The following is a 24,001-nucleotide window of genomic DNA, read 5'->3' as shown; positions in this document are numbered from 1 at the left end:
GGATAAAAAGCCACAAAATTATCTTATTTATGTGTATTTCACAGAATTCAAATTTATGATGAATTATGATTGATATAAAAATCCTCCTTTTTCTTTCTCTTTCCCCTCACTCCCTCCCCTTCCTCCCTCCCTCCCTCCCTCTCTCTCTCTCTCTCTCTCTCTCTCTCTTTGTAATATCTTTTTAGTAATCTCTCACTCTGAAAGGCTGATAATTTGCTTGCAAGTCCTGAATTGACAAATGGATCTCAGTTAAGGTCCTGAACACTGGATACAGTTCATCACAGCCCACAAAACTTCACGTCATTGCATGTCACTGGTCCCTGGTATTTATCTGTTTTTGGTTTAAGACATTAGAAATTTATTGTCACAATTCTGGAGGCCAGAATCCACCATCACGATGTCATCAGGGTCATATGCCCTTTGAAGCCTCTCAGAGAGGACGCTGCCCTGCCTTTTCCAGCTGCGGTGCTCCTGGCAATCCTCAGCATCCCTTGGCTTGTAGACGCATCGCTTCAATCTCTACCTCCCCTGTCTATTTTTTAGTGTTACTATTGGGCTTCATTACATTCCTGATTCACAAAACTGGACCAATGACTCTAGAGTGATCCACTGAAGGACAAAACAAAATTGTGATGAAAAGAGTTAACGCTGAAATGAACACAAGCATGTGAGGGCAGATGAGACCCCAGGGGAGCAGGGAGGGAGTTTGTATCTGCAGAGATGAGTGAGTGAGGGTGGCGACACCAAGGACCGAAGGAGAGAAAGGCATCTCCAAAATCCGGGGATGATATCTGAAAACTGGGAGTGGCCCACACCCCCAGTGCTTGCCCCTGGGACACAATCTGTCATGGCACTTTATTAAACTGTGATCTCTGTAGAAAATTAATTAGGTACAAACAAAAAGCAATGTTCCTCAGTACAAATTGGTGAATTTTGTTTCTAAAAGTGAAGAGGGTGGGACTTCTCTGGTGGCACAGTGGTTAAGAATCCGCCTGCCAATGCAGGGGACATGGGTTTGATCCCTGGTCCAGGAAGATCCCACATCTCGCGGAGCAACTAAGCCCGTGTGCCACAACTACTGAGCCCACATGCTGCAACTACTGAAGCCCACACACCTAGAGCCGGTGCTCCGCAACAAGAGAAGCCACCACAATGAGAAACCTGTGCACTTCAAGGAAGAGTAGCCCCCGCTCGCTGCAACTAGAGAAAAGCTTGCGCGCAGCAACGGAAGACCCAATGCGGCCAAAAAAAAAAAAAGGTGGAGAAGGTACCAAACCTCGAGGCATTACTCAGCTGTGCTTCCTGTAGCCTAACAGGATAAAGCCCTCCTGTTGGGCCTCTGATGATAGGGCTGCCACAATGTGCCGGACGTCTCCCCTTTTCCCTCCCGCGCCTACCCTGTGTGCTTGTCACCCCTGCCCTTACCCGGGGGTTGATGGACTATTGCCCCGTTATGCTCAGACAATGGGAGCAGCAGAAGGGTCCTGATCGAGGGGGTGTCTCCTGGCCCCTCCTGGGTGTGGCCCCCAGGGTGTGGTCAGGTTCACTGCGGGCTGGTCACCTTCCTTGTGGACCATAGGCTTGTCCCTACCAGTCATGGGTCCCTGGTCCAAGCACAACCAGAGGCCCACATGACTTAGGTCAAAATATTTGAGTCTGCTCATAATCTGCTTAGTGAGAGATGTGCTGTATCTCTGCCTTTCGAAGTAGACCATCTTAATACAAAACTGAGAAATGTGTCTTTGTACCAGTGAAAGTTAGCAAAACAGAAACAACTGTATTTAATTATTATTGCATGAGCCTGCACTTTCTGTTAATGCGTTGGTGATATTTGCAAGACTTTTAAATTAAGGACATACGGAATTCTTAAATTATTACATATTTATTTTGTGAAATTTATTTTTTTCCTTCTCCCAGTAAAATCACTATGTATGTTGTTACAATCAATACTTCACATAATTTGTTTTCCATTGACCAAATTAGACAACATTTCTTGAATCATTGTAGTTCGGAGGTGGTTTTGTTTTATTCATTTCCGTTTGGAACAACTAAGCCCATGCACCACAACTACTGAGCCTGTGCTCTAGAGCCCGTGAGCCACAACTACTGAGCCCACGTGCCACAACTACTGAAGCCCACATGCCTAGAGCCCGTGTTCCGCAACAATGAGAAGCCCGCGCAATGCAACTAAGAGTAGCCCCTGCTTGCCGCAACTAGAGAAAGCCCGTGCACAACAACGAAGACCCAACGTAGCCAAAAAATAAATTAATTAATTAAAATATTTATTTATTTATTTGGCGGCACCAGGTCTTAGTTGTGGCATGTGGGATCTAGTTCCCTGACCAGGGATCGAACCCTGGTCCCCTGCACTGGGAGCTCAGTCTGAACTACTGGACCACCAGGGAAGTCCCTCACTCGCGTGTTTATGTTCAAGGCTTTCCAGAGCCTGGGGCCAGGGTAGGATCCCTCTTGCCTGAATGAAGCAGCCTTCTCCCGACAGCACACACTCTCCCCCTCCCCTCCCCCTCCCCAGGACTGCAGGTATAAAAGCAGACTTGCTGGACTGGCCTGAGGCCACCACCCTGTCTCTTAGCATGCTTCTATACCCTGCCCACCCCTTCCTATCTAAGCATTCCTTTCTTCAGCTCTCTTCCAACTGCCTTCATCTGAGAGAGCCACCTGTTTCCAGCCAAGACCCACCTGCTTCATATCCGAGTCTGAATTCACTGTTGGCAAATGTGTGGTAGATAGGGAGACATGATCAGCAGATTTTTTTTTTAATATATTTATTTATTTATATTTTTGGCTGTGTTGGATCTTCGTTGCTGCACACGGGCCTTCTCCAGTTGCAGCGAGTGGGGGCTACTCTTCATTGTGGTGCGTGGGCTTCTCATTGTGGTGACTTCTCCTGTTGCGGAGCATGGGCTCTAGGTGCGTGGGCTTCAGCAGTTGTGGCTCACGGGCTCTAGAGCGCAGGCTCAGTAGTTGTGGCCCACGGGCTTAGTTGCTCCACGGCATGTGGGATCTTCCCGGACCAGGGCTCGAACCTTTGTCCCCTGCATTGGCAGGCGGATTCTTAACCACTGCACCACCAGGGAGGCCCTGATCAGCAGATTTTTGTCCTAATTTTTGCTGAAAAACCCCCGCTGCACGATAGCAGAGCCGCAATGTAGACAGGGAGGAAAGGGGTCTACAGTCAACTAAAGAAATGGCAACTGTATTTCTTTTTTTTTTTTTTTTTTTTGCGGTACGCTGGCCTCTCGCTGCTGCGGCCCCTCCCGACAGGCTCTGGACGCGCAGGCTCAGCGGCCATAGGCTCACAGGCCTAGCCGCTCCGCGGCATGTGGGATTTTCCCGGACCAGGGCACGAACCCGTGTCCCCTGCCTCGGCAGGCGGACTCCCAACCACTGCGCCACCAGGGAAGCCCTGTATTTCTTTGTTTTTCTTTTTGCGGTACGCGGGCCTCTCACTGTTGTGGCCTCTCCCGTTGCGGAGCACAGGCTCTGGACGTGCAGGCTCAGCGATCATGACTCACGGGCCCAGCCGCTCCGCGGCATGTGGGATCTTCCCGGAACGAGGCATGAACCCGTGTGCCCTGCATCGGCAGGCGGCCTTTCAACCACTGCGCCACCAGGGAAGCCTGCAACTGTATTTCTTCATTCTTGGATCTGAAGTGTACCGGGTAAAGTAAATCCTTAGGACTGTGTAACAAACAGCCCAAAATGCCAGTGGTTGAGCACAATGAAAGTTCCGTCCTGGATCCTATAACATTCCAGTGTGAATGTTCCTGGTCAAAGGCTTCCTGGGCATCTCTCCTTCCATCAGTGATTCTGGGACCCAGGCTCCTTCTGTCTCACAGCTTCACCTCCTCTGGTTCCTTAGGGTCCTCTCCATTCACCTGGCAAATGGGAGACAGAGCTTGGAGGATTGCACAAGAGGGTTTTACAGCACTTCTTGTGGAGGTTACATACTTCACTTCCTTTTACACTTCATCGGCCAGAAATCAATTGTCTGACCCACCCTCGTCTGTATGAGAGGCTAGGAAATGTGTTTAGATGTGGGAACAGGATAAGGGTGAGGCAAGCGAGGCACTCATCTCAGACTGAAGGTTTCAGGGGATGCCAAAAAAACTCAGTAGGTTTTGAGTGTCTTGTTGATGTTTGCTTCCATTAAAGCCAGGAAGGTAAAATTATAATAAATTCTGGTTTGGGTGTAAATAAAGTCTTTAAACTTAAAATAGTGTTGTGAGTTTTAATAGACCTCCTTTTCAATTTTTCAATATTTTTTCCAACTCTTTAGTATTCTGTTAAAAATTATCCATTAAAAATACATGAAAGCATGTACCTAGGGGTCCACATTTCTGTGTGTCTGGTAGGAAAGGTATCTAGATCTTGAGGAACACGTAAGAGTCTCTGCCAAATCCCCACACTTTATTCTCATCCTTTGCATATTTTATTCTTCATCTTTGTTCTTTAATAATGAATGCCTTTAAGCAGGACACTTTCCTCTGCATACATGCTCATTGTGTCCAAGGTTTTGGTGATGTGTTTTCCTTCTTATCGCTTCCTAAGGGGTTTGTTATTTCTCTTTTAATTTCTTTTTGATCCAAGAGTTATTTAAGAGTGCATCTTTTCATTTCCCAGTATATGTAGTTAAGATTTTTGGGTCCCATTAAAAGAAATCAGCCTTATTGAGCTATGAGTCACATACCATACGGTTCACTCATTTGTTTTTTATTTATTTCAACAAATTTTTTGTCATTCAACAAGTGTGCCTGCTGTCTTTATTTTTCTTAATTAATTTTTATTGGAGTGTAGTTGATTTACAATGTTGTGTTAGTTTCAGGTGTACAGCAAAGTGAATCAGTTATACATATACATATATCCACTCTTTTTTAGAATCTATTCCCATGTAGGTCATTACAGAGTATTGAGTAGAGTTCCCTGCGTAGTAGGTCTTTATTAGTTAGCTATTTTATATATAGTAGTGTCAGTTCACTCACTTCAAGTGTATAATTCTATGGTTTTGGTATACATTATTAATTTTTAAAACTTGTGGTAAAATATACATAACACAACATTTTCTATTTTAGCCTTTTTTTTAGTGGCATTACTTACACTCACAATGTTGTACAACCATCACCACTGTCTATCTGCAAAACTTTTCCATTACCCCAGACAAAAACTTCTTTCTTTTGCATGTAGATATCCAATTCTCCCAGCACCATTTACTGAAGGAAACTTGTGTAGTTTTTTAATGGTTGCTCCAGGGATTATAATATACGTACTTAATTTTTCAGTTCAGTTAAAATTAATATTTTACCACTTCAAGTGACATGAAGAAAACTTACAACCATAGAGTTCTCTTTACTCTTCACTTTATGTTGTAATTATCATATGTATTAAACTTATAATCATGGAAAATCTCACCAGTAATGTTATAATTTTTGCTTTTGATAGTCATATATATTTTAAAGAATTTAAGAGGAGAAAATAACCTCTTCTGTTCACCTAAATAATTACCATTTCTGTTGCTCATCCTGCATCCCTGAAGTTCCAAGTTTCCCTGCGGTATCGTTTCTCTTCCCTGTGAAGAACTTCCTTTAGAATCTCTTTTAGAGCAGGTTTGCTGGCCGTGAGTCCATTCAGTTTTCCTTCATTTGAGAATATCTATTTCGTCTTCATAACTGAAGGATGCTTTTGCTGGATGTAGAATCTGGGTTGACAGCGCTTTTCGTTCAGCACTTTAAACATGTAGTTCGGCTGTCTTCTTGTCCTCCAGGCTTTCTGATGAGAAATCTGCATTTGTTTGAATTATTGTCCCCTGTGTGTAATGCTTTGTGATTCTCCGGCAGCTCTCAAGATTTCTCTCTTTATCTTTAGCTTTCAGTGGTTTGATTATGCTGCGTCTGGAGATGGTTTTGAGTTTATCCTGTCTGGAGTTCACTGAGCTTCTTAAATCTTTAAATTGATCTCTTTCAAGTATTTGAGAAGTTTGCAGCCATTGTTTGTTCAAATATTGTTTTCTGCATTGATCTCTATCTCCTCTTCTTCCGGAATTCCGATGACACATGCGTTAGACCTTTTTATTTTGTCCCCTGGGTCTCAAAGGCTCTGTTCATTTTTATAAATCTGATTTTTCCTGGCTGTTCAAGTTGGATAGTTTCTTTTGATCTGTTTTTAAGTTTACTGACTCTTTCCTCTGTCATCTCAATTCTGAACTCTTCCAATTAGGCTTTTTGTTTCAGCAAGATCATGTCTGTCAGTTTTGAAGTTTTCACTTGGCTCTTTCTTATGGGTTATATTTTCTGCTAAGATGTTTGTCTTTCCATCCACTTCAAGACTGTTCACCTTTATTTCGTGGAACAAGGTTGTCATCGCCGTGTCAAAGTCTTTGGCTAACAATTCCTACATTTGTGTCATCTCGAGGTGTGCGTCTTTTGCCTTACGGGTTGTTGAGATTTTTCTGTCTCCTTCTATCTCAAGTAATTTTGGATTACATCCTGGACATTTTAACTATTGCTCTGTGAGATGCTGGGTCCTATTACAATCTTCGGAGAGTGTTGATTTCTCTGTTTTGGCAGCAAGTTGGGCTGACTAACTTCAGCCCAAAGTCCCAACATGCCTTCTGTGGGCTGTGATTCCAAAGACATTTCCATTTTCAAAAATTTGGCTGTGGAGTTTGGATCTTTCCTCTGTGTGCATCCCACCCCCTTCCTCTCCTTCTCCCCCTGCCCCTCCACTGCCCATGGGCCACCCTGGGACCGAGTGGGGATCTACAGCACAGTTTAGTTCTCGAAGCCTTTAGTATGATTTTAGGATCAGTTCCATGTGTGCGTATCTTGGACATGGGCTCCATATGCAGCTGATGCAATTCCTCTTTCAAGCTTCTTCCTCTTAAAGATAGAAAGCCGAGGTTTTAGCTTCCTCACCACTTCTTGCACGCACTTCTGGTAACTGCATCTGCCTTTAGGGGAAGCAGTGAGAGGGAGGGGAGAGAAAAAAGCAAGGGGGGTGCCTCCCAGGCTCTTTCAACAACAAGGGCTCTCTTTCCTAGTTTCTGTGGTCAGGGAGAAGGATGTTTTCCTCTCTCCTAGTTTCTGTCTGGGCGAGCATGGCTGCCGCTAGAGCTGGGTTACCACTACTGCCATGAGAGTGCATCTTTGGGTCTTACCTCAGGGCAGAGCTGGGTAGGATTACAAAATAAAACCAGGGTTCTCCTTCTACTCTCTCTGTAGTCGTCCTCTGATCAGAGAAAGAGGGTTTTTGTTGGAGCTTTTTCTTCCTGTGCCTGCTCTGCAGTTCTGGGATTCAGGATGCTCTGAGTCTGAGCTGAGAGATATGGGAGGAAACTAAACCAAACCAAACCATAAACTTACTGCCATACCTTCCATGAGTTTTGATTTCTCTCTCCAATCTGTCCACTATTCCTTACTTTTCAGGGTCTTCCAATTGTTGCTTCATGTATATTTACTCATCTTAACCAGACCTGGGACTCCTACCTTGATATTTTCTTTCTTTTTTTTTTTTAACACCTTTATTGGAGTATAATTGCTTTACTACCTTGATATTTTCAGTCCCACAAATTAGACATCATTGGTACTGTTTTATAAGCTCAGTATTACTTTTTTTTTGTATTTTATTTTATTTTTTAAATTAAATTTAATTTTTTTAATACAGGTATTTTTTTTATACCACCACCACTCCCCCCCCCATTTTCCCCCCTTGGTATCCATACATTTGTTCTCTACATCTGTGTATCTATTTCTGCCTTGCAAACTGGTTCATCTGTACCATTTTTCTAGATTCCACATATATGCATTAATATGATATTTGTTTTTCCCTTTCTGACTTACTTCACTCTGTATGACAGTCTCTAGGTCCATCCACGTCTCTACAAATGACCCAATTTCGTTCCTTTTTATGGCTGACTAATATTCCATTGTATATGTGTACCACATCTTCTTTATCCATTCTTCTGTCAATGGGCATTTAGGTTGCTTCTATGACCTGGCTATTGTAAATAGTGCTGCAATGAACATTGGGGTGCATGTGTCTTTTTGAATTATGTTTTTCTCTGGGTATATGCCCAGTAGTGGGATTGCTGGGTCATATGGTAGTTCTATTTTTAGTTCTTTAAGGAACCTCCATACTGTTCTCCATAGTGGCTGTATCAAATTACATTCCCACCAACAGTGCAAGAGGGTTCCCTTCTCTCCACACCCTCTCCAGCATTTGTTGTTTGTAGATTTTCTGATGATGCCCATTCTAACTGGTGTGAGGTGATACCTCATTGTAGTTTTGATTTGCAGTTCTCTAATGATTAGTGATGTTGAGCAGCTCTTCATGTGCCTCTTGGCCATCAATGGAACAGGATAGAAAGCCCATAGATAAACCCACGAACCTATGGTCAACTAATCTATGACAAAGTTGGCAAGGATACACAAGGGAGAAAAGACAGTCTCTTCAATAAGTGGTGCTGGGAAAACTGGACAGCTACATGTAAAAGAATGAAATTAGAACACTCCCGAACACCATACACAAAAATAAACTCAAAATGGATTAAAGACATAAGTGTAAGACCAGACACTATAAAACTCTCAGAGGAAAGCATAGGAAGAACACTCTTTGACATAAATCACAGCAAGATCTTTTTTGACCCACCTCCTAGAGTAATGGAAATAAAAATAAACAAATGGGACCTAATGAAACTTAAAAGTTTTTGCACAGCAAAGGAAACTATAAACAGGATGAAAAGACAACCCTCAGAATGGGAGAAAATATTTGCAAATGAATCAACAGAAAAAGGATTAATCTCCAAAATATATAAACAGTTCATGCAGCTCAATATTAAAAAAACAAACAACCCAATCAAAAAATGGGCAGAAGACCTAAATAGACATTTCTCCAAAGCTCTGTATTACTTCTGATTTACCTACATCCTTGCTTCTTTATTCTCACCATTCCCTTTTGCACCTCAGACCTTACTTCTTTCTGTTACTTTTATTTTGTCTGGAAATGTGTTTATTTTGCTAGTGTTCTTGAAAATAATTTATCTGTGTAAATAATTCTAGGTTGACTTTTTTTTCTTAACAGTTTAGAGATAACACTGCACTTTCTTTTGGGTTCCAGTGAGGAGGTAGCTGGCTCATTCTGTAGATACTGATTTTTCATTTTGCCTGCTATTAACATCTCCTCTTTGTCTTTGGTATTTTACAGTTAGACTAGAATGTTTATAATTGTGGACTTCTTTTTATTTATTATGCTCGCTTGGTGAATTTATTGGGCTTCCTGAAAGTTCATTGTCTTGTCAAATAGTGCTTATTTCCTATTTTCTCTAATCTCTCATTCTGAAGTCGTATTATTAGACACAGCAGAATTAAAAAAAATTTTATTGGAGTATAGTTGATTTACAATGTTGTGTTAGTTTCAGGTGTACAGGAAAGTGAGTCAGTTATACATATACATATATCCACTCTTCTTTAGATTCTTTTCCCATATAGGCCATTACAGAGTATTGAGTAGTGTTCCCTATGCTATACAGCAGTTAGACACATCAGACTTTTTTACTCTTTTACGTTTGACTTTTTTTTTTTTTTTTTTGCGGTACGCGGGCCTCTCACTGTTGTGGCCTCTCCCGTTGCGGAGCAAAGGCTCCGGACGCGCAGGCTCAGCGGCCATGGCTCACGGGCCCAGCCGCTCCGCGGCATGTGGGATCTTCCCGGACCGGGGCACGAACCCGTGTCCCCTGCATCGGCAGGCGGACTCTCAACCACTGCGCCACCAGGGAATCCCCGTTTGACTTTTTTTTCCTTCATATTTTCCCTCCCTGTGCATCCATGCTGCATTCTGACAATGTCTTTGGACCTATCTTAAGCCAACCCACAAATTTTATCTCCAGCTGTATTTAATTTGCTGTTTCATGTACCCATTGACTCTTTTATTTCAATTTTTATATTTTACATTTGTAGAGTTTCTCTTTGTGTTTTCTTCCCCCAAATCTGCCTGGTCAGTTTTACATTCTCTTGTTTCATCATCCTTCCAGTATCTTCTTTTATTTCTTTAAACCTATTGATTTATGAGCGATACCATCTGATACTAATAGCAGCAGTCTTTGAAGACCTAACTTTGCAGTTGTTTCTGTAGTTCTTTTGCTCATGATCACTTGTTTTGTTGTGTTTTTAAATTGATATTTCATCTTACTTGGAACTTAATCTGTGGGAATTCTTTGAGACCTAGGTGTAAGTGCCTTCCTCCAGAGGGGATCTGTGTTTACATCACTGGGTGCAGGTATACTACCTATCGAGGGTCACTTTAAATGAAAATTTCAGCTTTGTATTTTTTAAGGCTCACAGGCATTGTGAATTCGGGCCTAAACCCTTGAGAGTGTGGGTGAGGGTTAGGGATGCTCTGAGGGAAGATATTTTTCATGCTTTTCTCTAAGGCTGTGGCTGAAGAATCAATCTCTACTACCTCCCCCTTCATGGCAGTTCTTTTTCTTCTGGCTCACTGTCAGAGGGTCAGTGATTTAGGGGTCCTGGCTTTATGCAGAGGTCTCGTCTGATCTCCATCCTGCTCTGGCCCAGGCTTTGCCTCTTGTCACCAGAGATTTGGAGGCTGGCTAAAGCCCAGGCTTTAGCTTTGGGCCCCTGGGGACTGGATGATTGATGCAAGGTATCTTCCAGGATACATTCATTTGCAACTTGCCTCTTATTCTTGCAATATTGTGATTGATAAGAAGTATATATATTTGGTCATTTGGATGACCAAAACATATTTCTCATATATATGTGGTTTTCCTCCACAGTTCCTGACTCACAGCTCCCAAAACCCTTGGAAATTCCTGAGCCATGAGAGCAATAGGAGCATCTTTTGTTATAATATTTGGTCTCTTATCCTCAGCTCTTGAAATTGTTTCAGAGCCATAAAGGTGAAATGGGCATCTTGTTATTCATAACAAGCCCCTTTTCACCACAGCTGGGTTTATATTAATGCGGTGACTTTTAGAAAGCACCACAGGATGGGGGCTGGTTGCCAGAGGAACGAACCATGACCTTACCCACTGATTTCTGTGGCGAGCAGAGGGGTTGGAGGTTGAATTAATCACCAACAACCAAAATTTAACCATACCTATGTAATGAATGCTCCATAAAACCCCAAAAGGCTGGGGCTTGTAGGGCTTCTGGGTTGGTGAACATGTGGAGGTGGATGGGAGAGTGCTCCAAGAGAGCATGGGAGATACCTGCCCTTTCCCCTACCTTGCCCTAGCATCTTCTCCATCTGGCCATTCCTGAGTTATATATCTTTTTGTAATAAACTGGTGATCCAGGAAGCAAAATGTTTCTCTGAGTTCTGTGAGCCGATCTAGCAAATTAATCAAACCTGAGGACGTTGGCGCCTCTGATCTATAGCTGATGGGTCAGGAGCCCAGGTGACAACCTGAACTTGTGATTGGCATCTGAAGTGGTGGTATGGTGGGAGGAGTAGTGTTGCAGGACTGAGTCCTTACCCTGTGGAATCTGACCCTGTCTCGAAGTAGATAGTGTCAGAATTGAGTTATTCTCAGCTGGTGTCTGAACATTGCCTGGTGTGTGGGGAAAACCCTCACACCACACTCATTGGAATTGGGGTCAGAACCGTTTTTAACTTTACACCATGATTTTGAGAGGTTTATCCAGTGTTGATAGATGAACTGGAGTTCATTCATTTTAAATGCTGTTAAATATTTCAGTGTGAATATTTACCATGATCCACTTATTCATTCTCCTATTGATGGACATTTACGTTATCCTCAGTCTTTGACTATTGTAAATAATGCTGTAATAAACACTTCTTTCCATGTTTCTTTGGGTACGTGTGCAAGAGTGACAGTGGAATTCCTGGGTCACAGAGTATGTGCACTTCGAAATTTTGGAGATTATATTTAATTGTTCTCCAAGCAGTACCAAGACACGCTCCCACCACTGTTCACTTTGCCTCCAACATTTAAATTTTTACCAATCTGATATGGGTGAAAATGACGATTTTCACTGACATGTCCTTGATTGCTAGAGAGAAGAGCACGTCTCATGTTTCGCCCATTTTGGTTTTCTCTTCTGTGAACTGCGTCTTTGTATTGATCTTGTGAATATTGGAGACCAGGAGTAATCATTAGTTAGATCCATTACACCTGTAACCTGCGCTCACTGCTCAAGCTCACTTTAACTGCTGCTGCAGAAGGTTTGCGTGTCTTCCAAGCTTCATGCAGCCTAAATAATAAAGATATTTGCCCAAGTTGTTTTTTTAGTAACTTGGAGTCAGCTGTGTCCAGTTCGAGCTTGAGCCAGATGAGACTAAGACTACTGACCCTCAACTGGGCATGCGTGAGTATCCACTCAGGGACCTTTAGATGCCAGAGGGCCCAAAACTCCACCATCAGAGCATGGTAACACCATCATTTTCTGAACATGTGTCCCATGAAGAAGCCACAGCTTAGTTGCACCTGTGAAGAAGGACAATTGCCTCACTTTTTCTTTTCTCCGATCACCTTATTACCTTTCCCTGTGCCCTCCATGCCTCAGCTTTATCCCATCAATATCCTGTGCCCCTCCCCTTCTGGGAGACAGATTTGAGATCCATTCTCTCCTCTCCTGGCTTGGCCGCCTCGTGAATACAGTTTTTCTCTGCTGCAAACTTCGGCGTCTCAGTGTTTGGCCTGCTGCCTGTCCAGCGAATGAGCCAGGTTTGGTAACATAGTTTCCTATTTCTAAATTGGTTTGCCATTCATTAGATATTTGAAATTTGAATTCTTTGTCAATCATATATGTTACAAACGTCCTTTTTCTGTCAGTGGCTTGTTATTTCCCTTTACTTTTGAACTATAGAAATTTAAATCTGATCTCAGATTCATCAAACCCTTTGTGTCTTTTTAAAAAATCCTGTCCTACTCTTTTTTAAAAATTCATTTATTTTATTTATTTATTATTTTTGGCTGCGTTGGGTCTTCGTTGCTGCACGCGGGCTTTCTCTAGTTGTGGCGAGTGGGGGCTACTCTTTGTTGCGGTGCGAGGGCTTCTCATTGTGGTGGCTTCTCTTGTTGCGGAGCACGGGCTCTAGGCACGTGGGCTTCAGTAGTTGTAGCTCACGGGCTCTAGAGCGCAGGCTCAGTAGTTGCGGCGCACGGGCTTAGTTGCTCCGCGGCATGTGGGATCTTCCCGGACCAGGGCTTGAACCTGTGTCCCCTGAATTGGCAGGTGGATTCTTAACCACTGCGCCACCAGGGAAGCCCCTGTCCTACTCTTAAGGTTATAAAGACAGCCTCCTGTATTTTATGTTAAAAACTACAAGTTTGCTTTTCGTATTTAAGTTTTTCATCCAGTTAGAACTGTTTCTTGTGTAAGGTGTAAAGTTGGAATTTAAGTATTTCCAGATGGATAGCCACTTGTCCTTGCCATCCTTCCCCACTGAATTATAATGCCATCTCTCTAATATATAAAGTTTCCATTCCTAGGCTCTCTTCTCATTGCTCTATTTGTGCCAAAGCCACATTTTCTTAATTTCAATAACTTTTTAATTAGTATCAGTATGTGAGACCTGGTACGTGAAACCCTCATCTAATTTTGGTTCTTCAAAATCTCATTTAGTCTAGGTGTTTTTCTCGTCCATTTGCATTTTAGAATCTGTTTGCCGATTTCCATGACAAAACCTTTTGGGATTTTTATTGGAATGGTATGCATTCATGGACTAATTTGAGGAGAATTGACATATTTATGATATTAAGTCTCCATCCATGACCATGGTGTAAAATTAAATAAATTTCAATAGTTATACAAATTTTTCAAGAAGGTCTTACATATCTTTTGTTAGATTTATTCATTTATTCCGTATTAGCATATTGCTTGTTTTGTTAGATAACTGTACTTTAATTAATTCAGGTCGATTGCGGTATGATTTACATACAGCAGAATTTATCTTTTTTTAGGTGTTACAGCTCAACGAGCTTTTAAAAGGTATAAGGTTCTGTAGCCACCATCACACTCAAGACACAGTATTCCACTACCCCGAGTTCCTTCATGTCCCTTTATAGTCAATCCTTTCCTCCCATTTCTAGCCTTTGGCAATCACTGCTCTGAATTCTGTCCCTATACTTTTGCTTTTTCCAGAACGTCATATAAATGGAATCATACAGTATGTAGCCTTAGTTTGGCTTCTTTCACTTAGCAAAATATTTTCGAGGTTTGTCCACATCATTATGTGTATTGGTAGTTGATTCCTTTTTACTGCTGAGTCGTATTCATTGTATGGAATGTACCATGACTTGTTGACCCACTCACCCGTTGATCAGTTGATGGACAATTTCTTCCCTCCGTTTTGGATGGTTAGGAATAAAGTTGCTATGAACGCTGGTGTACAGATTTGCATGAGAACATGTTTTCATTTCCTGGGGTAAATACCTAGCAGTGGGATTGTTGGGTCATATGGTAATATGTATTTACATTTATAAGAAATTGTCAAAATGTTTTTCAAACTGGTTATGCCATTCTTCATCCCCATCAGTGAAGTGTGAGAGTTTTGCTTCCTCTGCATCCTCACCAATTCTTGGTATTGTAGTGGTATCTCACTGTGGTTTTCTTCTGCATTTTCCTAATAAATAATAATTTTGAACTTCGTTTCATGTGATTGTCATCTGTGTCTCTTCTTTGATGAAATATCTGTTCAAATCTTTTTCCAATTTTTAAAACTTGGGATTTTTGTTATTGAGAAGCCTTTACATGTTGCGTTGCAAGTTCTTTATCAGATGTGTGTTTTACAAGTGTTTTCTCCAGTCTGTAGGTGATCTTTTTATTTTCTTAATAATATCTTTTGAAAAGCAGAAGTTAATTTTGATAAAGTCCAGTTTGTCCATGTTTTTTCTTTTATGGATCATGGTTTTGGTGTTGAATCTAAGAAATCTTTGCCTAACTCAAGGTCACAAAGATTTTCTATTTTTCCCTCTAAAAGTTTAATAGTCTAAGTTTTTACATTGTCTATAATCTATCTTAAGTTTTTAAAATATATAATGGAAACTATGGGTCAAGGTTCATTTTTATTTTTTTGCACGTGGATACCCAATTGTTTTAGCATCACTTGTTAAAAAGATTATTCTTAACTTATTTAATTACCTTGGCTCCTTTATGGAAAATCAACTGAATATACAGTCCCTTGGTGTCTGTGAAGGGGATTGGTTCCAGAACCCTCTGTGAATACAAAACTCCCAGGATGCTCAAGTCCCTTATATAAAATGGCATAGTATTTTCATATAAGCTACACAACCTTCTCATACAATTTAATTTTTAATTATCTTTTATTGAAACATAACTGACTTACAATATTAGTTTCAGGTGTACTGCATAATGGTTTGACATTTGCATACATTATGAAATGATCACCATATGTCTAGTAACCATTTATCTCCGTGCAAAATTATTGACATATTCCTTATGCTGTATATTACATGCCCATGACTTATTTATTTTGTAAGTGGAGGTTTGTACCTCTTAATCCCCTTCACCTATTTTGCCCCCCCTCCCAACCTTCTCTTCTCTGGTAACCACCAATTTGTTTTTTGTATCGATGAGTCTTTCATTTTGTTGTTTTTTAGATTCCACATATAAGTGAGTTCATACGGTATTAGTCTTTCTCTGTCTGACCTATTTCACTTAGCATAATACCCTCTTCATACATCCATATTGCCAAAAATGGCAAGATTTTATTTTGTTATGGCAGAGTAACATTCCATTGTCTAAATATACCACATCTTCTTTATTCATTCATCTATTGATGGGCACTTAGGTTGCTTCCATCTCTTGGCTACTGTAAGTAATGCTGCAGAGAATATGGGGGTGCAGATATTGTTTCCAATTAGTGTTTTTGTGTTCCTCAGATAAATACCCGGAAGTGAAATTGCTGTATCATATCCAGTTCTATTTTTAATATTTTGAGGAACCTCCACACTGTTTCTCGCAGTGGCTTCACCAATTTACATTCTCACCAACAGTGCACAAGAGTTCCCTTTTCTCCATGTCCTCCCCAACACTTTTTTTTTTGTCTTCTTGATGACAGCCATTCTGGCAGATATGACGTGTTATTTCATTGTGGTTTTGATTTGCATTTCCCTGGTTATTAGTGATGGTAAGCATTTTTTCATGTGTCTGGAGGCCATCTGTAGGTCTTTTTTGGAAAAATGTTTATTCAGGTCTCCTGCCCATAAAAAAATTTTTTTAATTGGGTTGTTTGATTTTTTGATGTTGAGTTGCATGAGTTCTTTGTGTATTTGGATATTAACCCCTTATCAGATGTATCATTTGCAATTATCTTCTCCCCATTCAGTAGGAGATCTTTTTGTTTTATTGATAGTTTCCTTCACTGTTGAAAAGCTTTTTAGTTCAATGTAGTCCCATTTGTTTATTTTTGCTTTTGTTTCCTTTGCCTGAGGAGACAGATCCAAAAAAATATATATATTGCTAAGACTGATGTCAAAGAGTCTAATGTCTGTGTTTTCTTCTAGAAGTTTTATGGTTTCAGGTCTTTCATTTAAGTCTGTAATCCACTTTGTGTTTATTTTTGTATATGGCGTGAGAAAGTAGTCCAGTTTGATTCTTTAGCACGTTGCTGACCAGTTTTCCCATTACCATTTATTGCAAAGGCTGTCTTTTCCCCATTATATAGTCTTACCTCCTTTGTTATAGATTTATTGCCCATATAAGTGTGGGTTCATTTTGATCTCTATTCTCTTCCATTGATCTAGGTATCTGTTTTTGTGCCAGTACCATACTGTTTTGGGTACTGTAGCTTTATATTACAGTTTGAAACCAGGAAGTGTGATACCTCCAGCTTTGTTCTTACTCAAGATTGCTTTGGCTATTCGAGGGGTGTTGTGTTTCCATACAAATTTTAAAGTTATTTGTTCTAGTTTTGTGAAAAGTGTCCTGGGTATTTTGATAGGGATTGCACTGAATCTGTAGATTGCCTTGGGTAGTATGGTCATTTTAACAATATATTCTTCCATTCCGTGAGCACAGTGTATCTTTATATTTGTTTGTGTCATCTTAAATTTCTCTTAGAGTTTTAAGAGTACAAGTCTTTTACCTCTTTAGTTAAATTTATTCCTAGGTACATTATTCTTTTTAATGCAATTGTAAATGGGATTGTTTTAATATATTTTTCTGTTAGTTCATTTTTAGTATATAGAAATGCTATATTTCTTTATATTAATTTGGTATACTGCACTTCACTGAATTCATTTATTCTAGTAGGTTTTTTTGCTATCATCTTTGGGATTTTCTATATGTAGTATCATATCATCTGAAAACAGTGACAGTTTTACTATTTTCTTTCCAATTTGGATTTTTTTGTTTTTCTCTACTGGCTCCTGTGGCCAGGATTTCCAATATATTGGGTTGGCCAAAAAGTCCGCTCGGGTTTTTGTAACATCTAATGGAAAAATCTGAACGAACTTTTTGGCCAACCCAATACTATGTTGAAAAAAATTGGTAAGAGTGGGCATACTTGTTGTTTCTGATCTTAGAGGAAATGCATTTAGCTTTTCACCACCGAGTGAAAAAATTGGCTGTAGGTTTGTCATATATGTCCTTTAATATGTTGAGGTATATTCCCTCTGTAACTCACTCTGGAGACTTTTTATCATACATGAATGTTGAATATTGTCAAAAGATTTTCCTGCATCTATTGAGGTGAGCATATGATTTTTATTCTTCAATTTGTTAATGTGGTATTACGCATTGATTTGTTGATATTGAATCATCCTTATATCCCTGGAATAAATCCCACTTGATTTTTGTGTATGATCCTTTTAATGTATCATTGTGTTTGGTTTGCTAATATTTTGATGACTTTGCATCTATGTTCATCAGGGATATTGCTCTGGAATTTTCTTTTTTGTGGTTCATTTGTCTGGTTTTGGTATCAGGGTGATGCTGGGCTTCTAGAATGAGTTCAGAAGCATTTCTTCCTCTCCAATTTTTGGGAATAATTTGAGAAAGATAGGTTTCACTCTTCCTAAATGTTTGTCAGAATCCACTTATGAAGCCATCTAGTCCTGAACTTGTGTTTGTTGGGAGAGTGTTTTTGCTTTTATTACTTATTCAATTTTATTACTGGTAATCTATTCATGTTTTCTATTTCTTCCTGATTTACTTTCTAGGAATTTATCCATTTCCTCTAGGTAGTCCATTTTATTGACATAAGTTGTTCATAGTAATCTCTTTTATGGTGTCGGTTGTAACTTCTCTTCTATTTATGATTTTATTTATTTGGGCCCTCTTTTTTCCTTAAGGAGACTGGCTAATGTCTTATCAATTTTTTGTCTTTTCAAAAAACTAGCTCTTTTTGGTTCTTTTTTATTTTTTTAAAGTCTCAATTTCATTTACTTCTGCTCTGATCTTTATTTCTTTTATTCTACTAACTTTGAGTTTTCATGTTCTTCTTTTTTTAGTTCCTTTAGGTGTAAGGTTAAATTGTTTATTTGAGCTTTTTCTTGTTTTCTGAGGTAGGCTTGTATTGCTATAAACTTCCCTCTTAGATGTGCTTTTGCTGTGTCCTGTGTAATTTGGATTGCTGTGTTTCCATTTTTATTTGTCTCCAGGTATTTTGTGATTACTCTTTGATATCATCAGTGACCTACTGTTTTGTAACCTATTGTTTACCCTCCACGTGTTTGTTTTTTGTAGTTTTTTTCTTATAGTTGATTTCTAGTTTCATACCCTTGTGTTCGGAAAAGATGCTTGATATGATTTCAATCTTCTTAAATTTATTGAGACTTCTTTTGTGAGGTGTGAGGTGATATCTCATTGTGGTTTTTATTGCACTTCTCTGATTAGCTACGTTGAGCATCTTTTCATGTTCCTATTGGCCAGTGTATACTTTCTTTGGAGATATGTCTGTTCAGGTCTTCTGACCATTATTTAACAAACAACCTTCTTGCCAGGTTGCTTGTTTTTATGATACTGAGTTGTATGAGCTGTTGATATATTTTAGATATTAACCCCTTATCAGTCATGCCATTTGCAAATATTTTCCCCCATTCAGTAAGCTGTCTATTTTTGTTGATGGTGGTTTACTTTAGTGTGCAAAAACTTTTAAATTTAATTAGTCCCATTTGTTTATTTTTGTTTTTGTTTCCTTTGCCTCAGGAGACTGATCCAAAAAATATTGCTACAATTTATGTCAAAAAGTGTCCTACCGGGGCTTCCCTGGTGGCACAGTGGTTGAGAGTCTGCCTGCCGATGCAGGGGACACGGGTTTGTGCCCCAGTCCGGGAAGATCCCACATGCCGTGGAGCGGCTGGGCCCGTGAGCCATGGCTGCTAAGCCTGCGCGTCCGGAGCCTGTGCTCCGCAACGGGAGAGGCCACAGCAGTGAGAGGCCCGCGTACCGCAAAAAAAAAAAAAAAAAAAAAGTGTCCTACCTATGTTTTCTTCTGGGAGTTTTATAGTTTCAGGTCTTACATACAGGTCTTTAGTCCATTTTGAGTTTATTTTTGTAAATGGTATGATAAATTGTTCTAGTTTTATTCTTTTGCGTGCAGCTGTCCAGTTTTCCCAGTAAAATTATTGAACAGACTGTCTTCTCTCCATTGTATATTCTTGCCTCCTTTGTCACAGATTAGTTGACCATAATTGCGTGGGTTTACTTATGAGCTCTCTATTCTGTTCCATTGATCAATGTGTATGTTTTTGGGCCAGTACCATGCTGTTTTGACTACTTTAGCTTTGAAGTATAGTCTGAAGTCAGAGGGTGTAATACATCCAGCTTTCTTCTTTTTCTTCAAGATTGCTTTAGCAATTTGGGGTCTTTTGTGGTTCCATATAAATTTTAGGATTCTTTTTTCTAGTTCTGTGGAAAATGTCATGGGTATTTTGATAGGGATTGCATTAAATCTGTAGATTTCCTTGCTATTATGGACATATTAACAATATTCTTCCAGTATATGAACATGGGATATCTTCCCATTTCTTTGTATCACCTTCTATATCCTTTATCTGTGTTTTATAGCTTTCAGAGTATAGGTCTTTCACCTCCTTGGTTAATTTTATTCCACCTATTCTTTTTGATGTGATTTTAAACAGACTTGTTTTCTTGCTTTGTCTTTCTCATAGTTCATTATCAGTGTATAGGAAAGCAACAGATTTCTGAATATTAATCTTGTGTTCCACAACATTATTGAATTTATTTATTAGTTCTAATCGTTTTTTGGAGACTTTAGGGTTTTCTATATATAGTATCATGTCATATGCAAATAAGTGACAGTTTTATTTCTTCCCTTACAATTTGGATGCCTTTAAAAAAAATATTTTTAATTGAAGTATAGTTGAATTGCAGTGTTGTGTTAATTACTGCTGTATAGCAAAGTGACTCAGTTATACATATATATACATTCTTTTTCATGTTTTTTCCATTATGGTTTATCAGAGGATAGTGAATATAGTTCCCTGTGCTATACGGTAGGACCTTGTTTACCCATTCTATATATACCAGTTTGCATCTGCTAATTCCAAACTGCCAATCCAACCCTTTCCTACCCCTTGGCAACCACCAGTCTATTCTCTATGTCCCTGATTCTATTTCTGTTTCATAAATAGGTTCATTTGTGTCATATTTTAGATTCCACATATAAGTGATATCATATGGTATTTGTCTTTCTCTTTCTGACTTACTTCACTTACTATGATAATCTCTAGTTGTGGATGCCTTTTCTTTTTCTTGTCTGATTACTATGGCTAGGATTTCCAACATTATGTTAAATATAAGTGGCAAGTGTGGGCATCCTCCTCTTTTCTTAATTTTAAAAGAAAAGCTTTCAGCTTTTTACCACTGAGTAGGATATTAGCTGTAGTTTTCTCATAAATGGCTTTTATTATGTTGAGATATGTTCCCTCTATACCAACTTTGAGAGATTTTATATGAATGGATGTTGAATTTTGTCAAATTTTTTTCTTCATCTATTGAGATGGTCATGTAATTTTTATCCTTCCCTTTTTTTTTTTTAAATAGTGTAATGTATCACATTGATTTTTTGTAGGTATTGAGCCACCCTTGCATCACTGGCATAAATCTCACTTGATCATGGTGTATCCTTTTTATGTATTGTTGAATTTGGCTTGCTAATATTTTGTTGAGGATTTTTGCACCTATATCAATCAGAGATATTGTCCTGTAATTTTCTTTTGTAGTGTCTTTTTCTGATTTTGGTATCAGGGAAATAGTGGCCTCATAGAATGAATTTGGGAATGTTCCCTCCTCTTCAATTTTTGGGAACAGTTTGAGAAGGATAAGAATTAGCTCTTCTTTATATGTCTGGTAGAATTTCCCTGTGAAGCTGTCTGGTTCTGGACTTTTGTTTGATGGGATTTTTTTTTTAATTACAAACTCAATTTCACTACAAACTCAGTTTCATTACTAGTGATTGTTCTGTTCAGATTGTCTATTTCTTCCTGATTCAGTCTTGGGAGGTTGTATGTTTCTAGAAATTTGTCCATTTCTTCTAGGTTGTCCAATTTGTGGGCATATAACTGTTCATAGTATTCACTTACGATTTTTTTTTTGTATCTCTGTGATATTGGTTGTTATTTCTCCTCTTTCATTTCTTATTTTGTTTATTAGGTCCTCTCTTTTTCTTGATGAGCCTGGGTAAAGGCTTATCAATTCTGTTTGTCTTTCAAAAAAAAACACCTCTTGGTTTCATCTTTTCTTTTCTTTTTTTTTTGGTCTCTATTTCCTCTCTGGTCTTCATTTCCTTCTTTCTGCTGACTTTGGGCTATGTTTGTTCTTATTATAATTCCTTTGGATGGTAAGTTAGGTTGTTTGAGAGTTTGCTTGTTTCTTTTTTTCTTTTTTTTTTTTTTTTGCGGTACACGGGCCTCTCACTGTTGTGGCTTTCTCCCGTTGCGGAGCACAGGCTCCGGACGCACAGGCTCAGCAGCCATGGCTCACAGGCCCAGCCGCTCTGCGGCATATGGGATCTTCCCGGACCAGGGCATGAACCTGTGTCCCCTGCATCGGCAGGCGGACTCTCAACCACTGCACCACCAGGGAAGCCCCTGCTTGTTTCCTGAGGTAGGCCTGCAAAGCTATAAACTTTCTTTTTAGAACTGCTTTTGCTGCAACCCATAGATTATGGAAAGTTGTATTTCCCTTTTCATTTGTCTGGAGGTATTTTCTGGTTTCCCCTTTGATTTCTTCATCAACCCATTTTTTTGTTTTGTTTTGTTTTGTGGCATGTTGGTTAGTCTCCATGTGTTTGTGCTTTTCCCATTTTTCTTCCTGTAGTTGTTTTCTAGTTTCATACCTTTGTGGTTGGAAAAAATGCTGGATGTAATTTTTATCCTCTTAAATTTGTTGACCCTTTTTTGTGGCCTAGAGTGTGATCTACCCTGGAGAATGTTTCATGTGCACTTGAAAAGAATGTGTATTCTGCTATTTGGGGATGGAATGTCCTATAGATATTTATGAAGTCTAACTGGTGTAAGGTGTCATTTAAGACCATTGTTTCCTTATTGATTTTTCTGTTTGGACAGAATGTCCATTGATGTGAGGTGTTAAAGTCTCCTACTAGTATTGTATTTTCAATATCTCCCCTTATGTTTGTTAATATTTGCATTATATAATTAGGTGCTCTTGTATTATGTGGATATATGTTAATGAGTGTTATATTCTCTTGTATTGATCCCTTTATCACTATATAATGCCCTTCTTTGTCTTTTGTTATAGACTTTGTTTTAAAATTTATTTTGTCTGAGTATTGCTACCCTACCTTCATGTCATTTCCATTTGCTTGAAATACACTTTTTCCATTCCCTCACTCTCAGTCTGTGTGTTTTCAGCTCTGAAGTGTGTCTCTTGTAAAGAGCATATAGATGAGTCTTTTTAAATCTAATCAGCCACTCTGTCTTTTTATTGGAGCATTTAGTCCATTGATATTTAAAGTGATTTTTGATATGTATGTACTTATCGCCATTTGTTACTTGTTTTCTGGTTGTTTTTGTAGTTCTTCTCTGTTCTTCTTTTCGTTTCTTCCCCCTTTGGTTTGGTTTTCTTTAGTGGTGTGGTTGTGTTACTTTCTCTCTAGTTTTATATATCTATTGTAGATTTTTGACTTGTGGTTACTGCAGGGTTCATATATGTTGACCTATAACTATATTTACTTGTTTTAAACTGGTTGTCATTTAAGTTCAAATGAATTCTAAAAGATCTACATTTTAAAAATCCCCCCACCCACATTTTGTTTTTGGTGTCATATTTTATATCTTCATGTTTAGCTCTTTACTGTTTATTGTAATTATAGTTGATTTTACAATGTTTTTTCCTTTAATCTTTGTACTAGCTTATGTAAGTGATTGATCCTCAGCCTTTACTATATATTTGCTTTTACTAGCTAGATTTTTCCATTTTTATAGATACTTCTTGTTATAATCTTTTCTTTTCCACTTAGAGAAGATCCTTTAACATTTCTTTTAGGGTAGGTTTACTATCAGTGAACTTTTATAGTTTTTTGCTGTCTGAAACGTTTTTTAAAATCTCTCCTTCAATTCTAAATGATAATCTTTCTGTATAGATATCCTAGTTAGCAGGTTTTTTCCTTTCAGCACTTTAAATATATCATGCTACTTCCTTCTAGCTTGCAAAATGTCTGCAGAAAAATCAGCTGATAGCCTTATAGGGATTCCTTGTATTTTAGTCTTTGTTTTTCCTGTTGCTGCCTTTAGAGTTCTCTCTTTAATTTTGCCATTTTAATTATGATATATCTTGGTATGGGTCTGTTTGGGTTCATCTTGTTTGGGACCGTTTGTTCTTCCTGTACCTTGTTCTCTATTTCCTTCTTCAAATTTGGGAAGTTTTCAGCCATAATTTCATCAAATATATTTTTGACCTCTTTCTCTCTTCTCCTTCTGGGAGCCCTATAACGTGAATGTTGGTACACTTGTTGTTGTCCCATAGGCTCTTTAACTGCTCTCATTTTAAAATTT

At 39.1% G+C, this 24,001-nt stretch overlaps 1 protein-coding gene across 1 annotated transcript in view; it reads left to right on the top strand.

The window, feature by feature from the left end:
• Positions 1–24,001, top strand: part of GPC2 (glypican 2) — a 97,593-nt gene that overhangs the window by 13,243 nt on the left and 60,349 nt on the right. The window contains exon 3 of the mRNA XM_089895718.1: positions 1,005–22,091. The gene's annotated coding sequence lies outside the window, so the exon portion shown is untranslated. The remainder of the gene's footprint in view (positions 1–1,004; positions 22,092–24,001) is intronic.

Source organism: Delphinapterus leucas, chromosome 15 (genome assembly GCF_059928025.1).
Source record: "Delphinapterus leucas isolate spDelLeu-1000000601 "Yukka" chromosome 15, BTC_Dleu_Yukka2, whole genome shotgun sequence".
NCBI lineage: Eukaryota > Metazoa > Chordata > Mammalia > Artiodactyla > Monodontidae > Delphinapterus > Delphinapterus leucas.
Note: the sequence above shows the minus strand (reverse complement) of the source record. Positions and strands in the feature narration are given on the sequence as shown.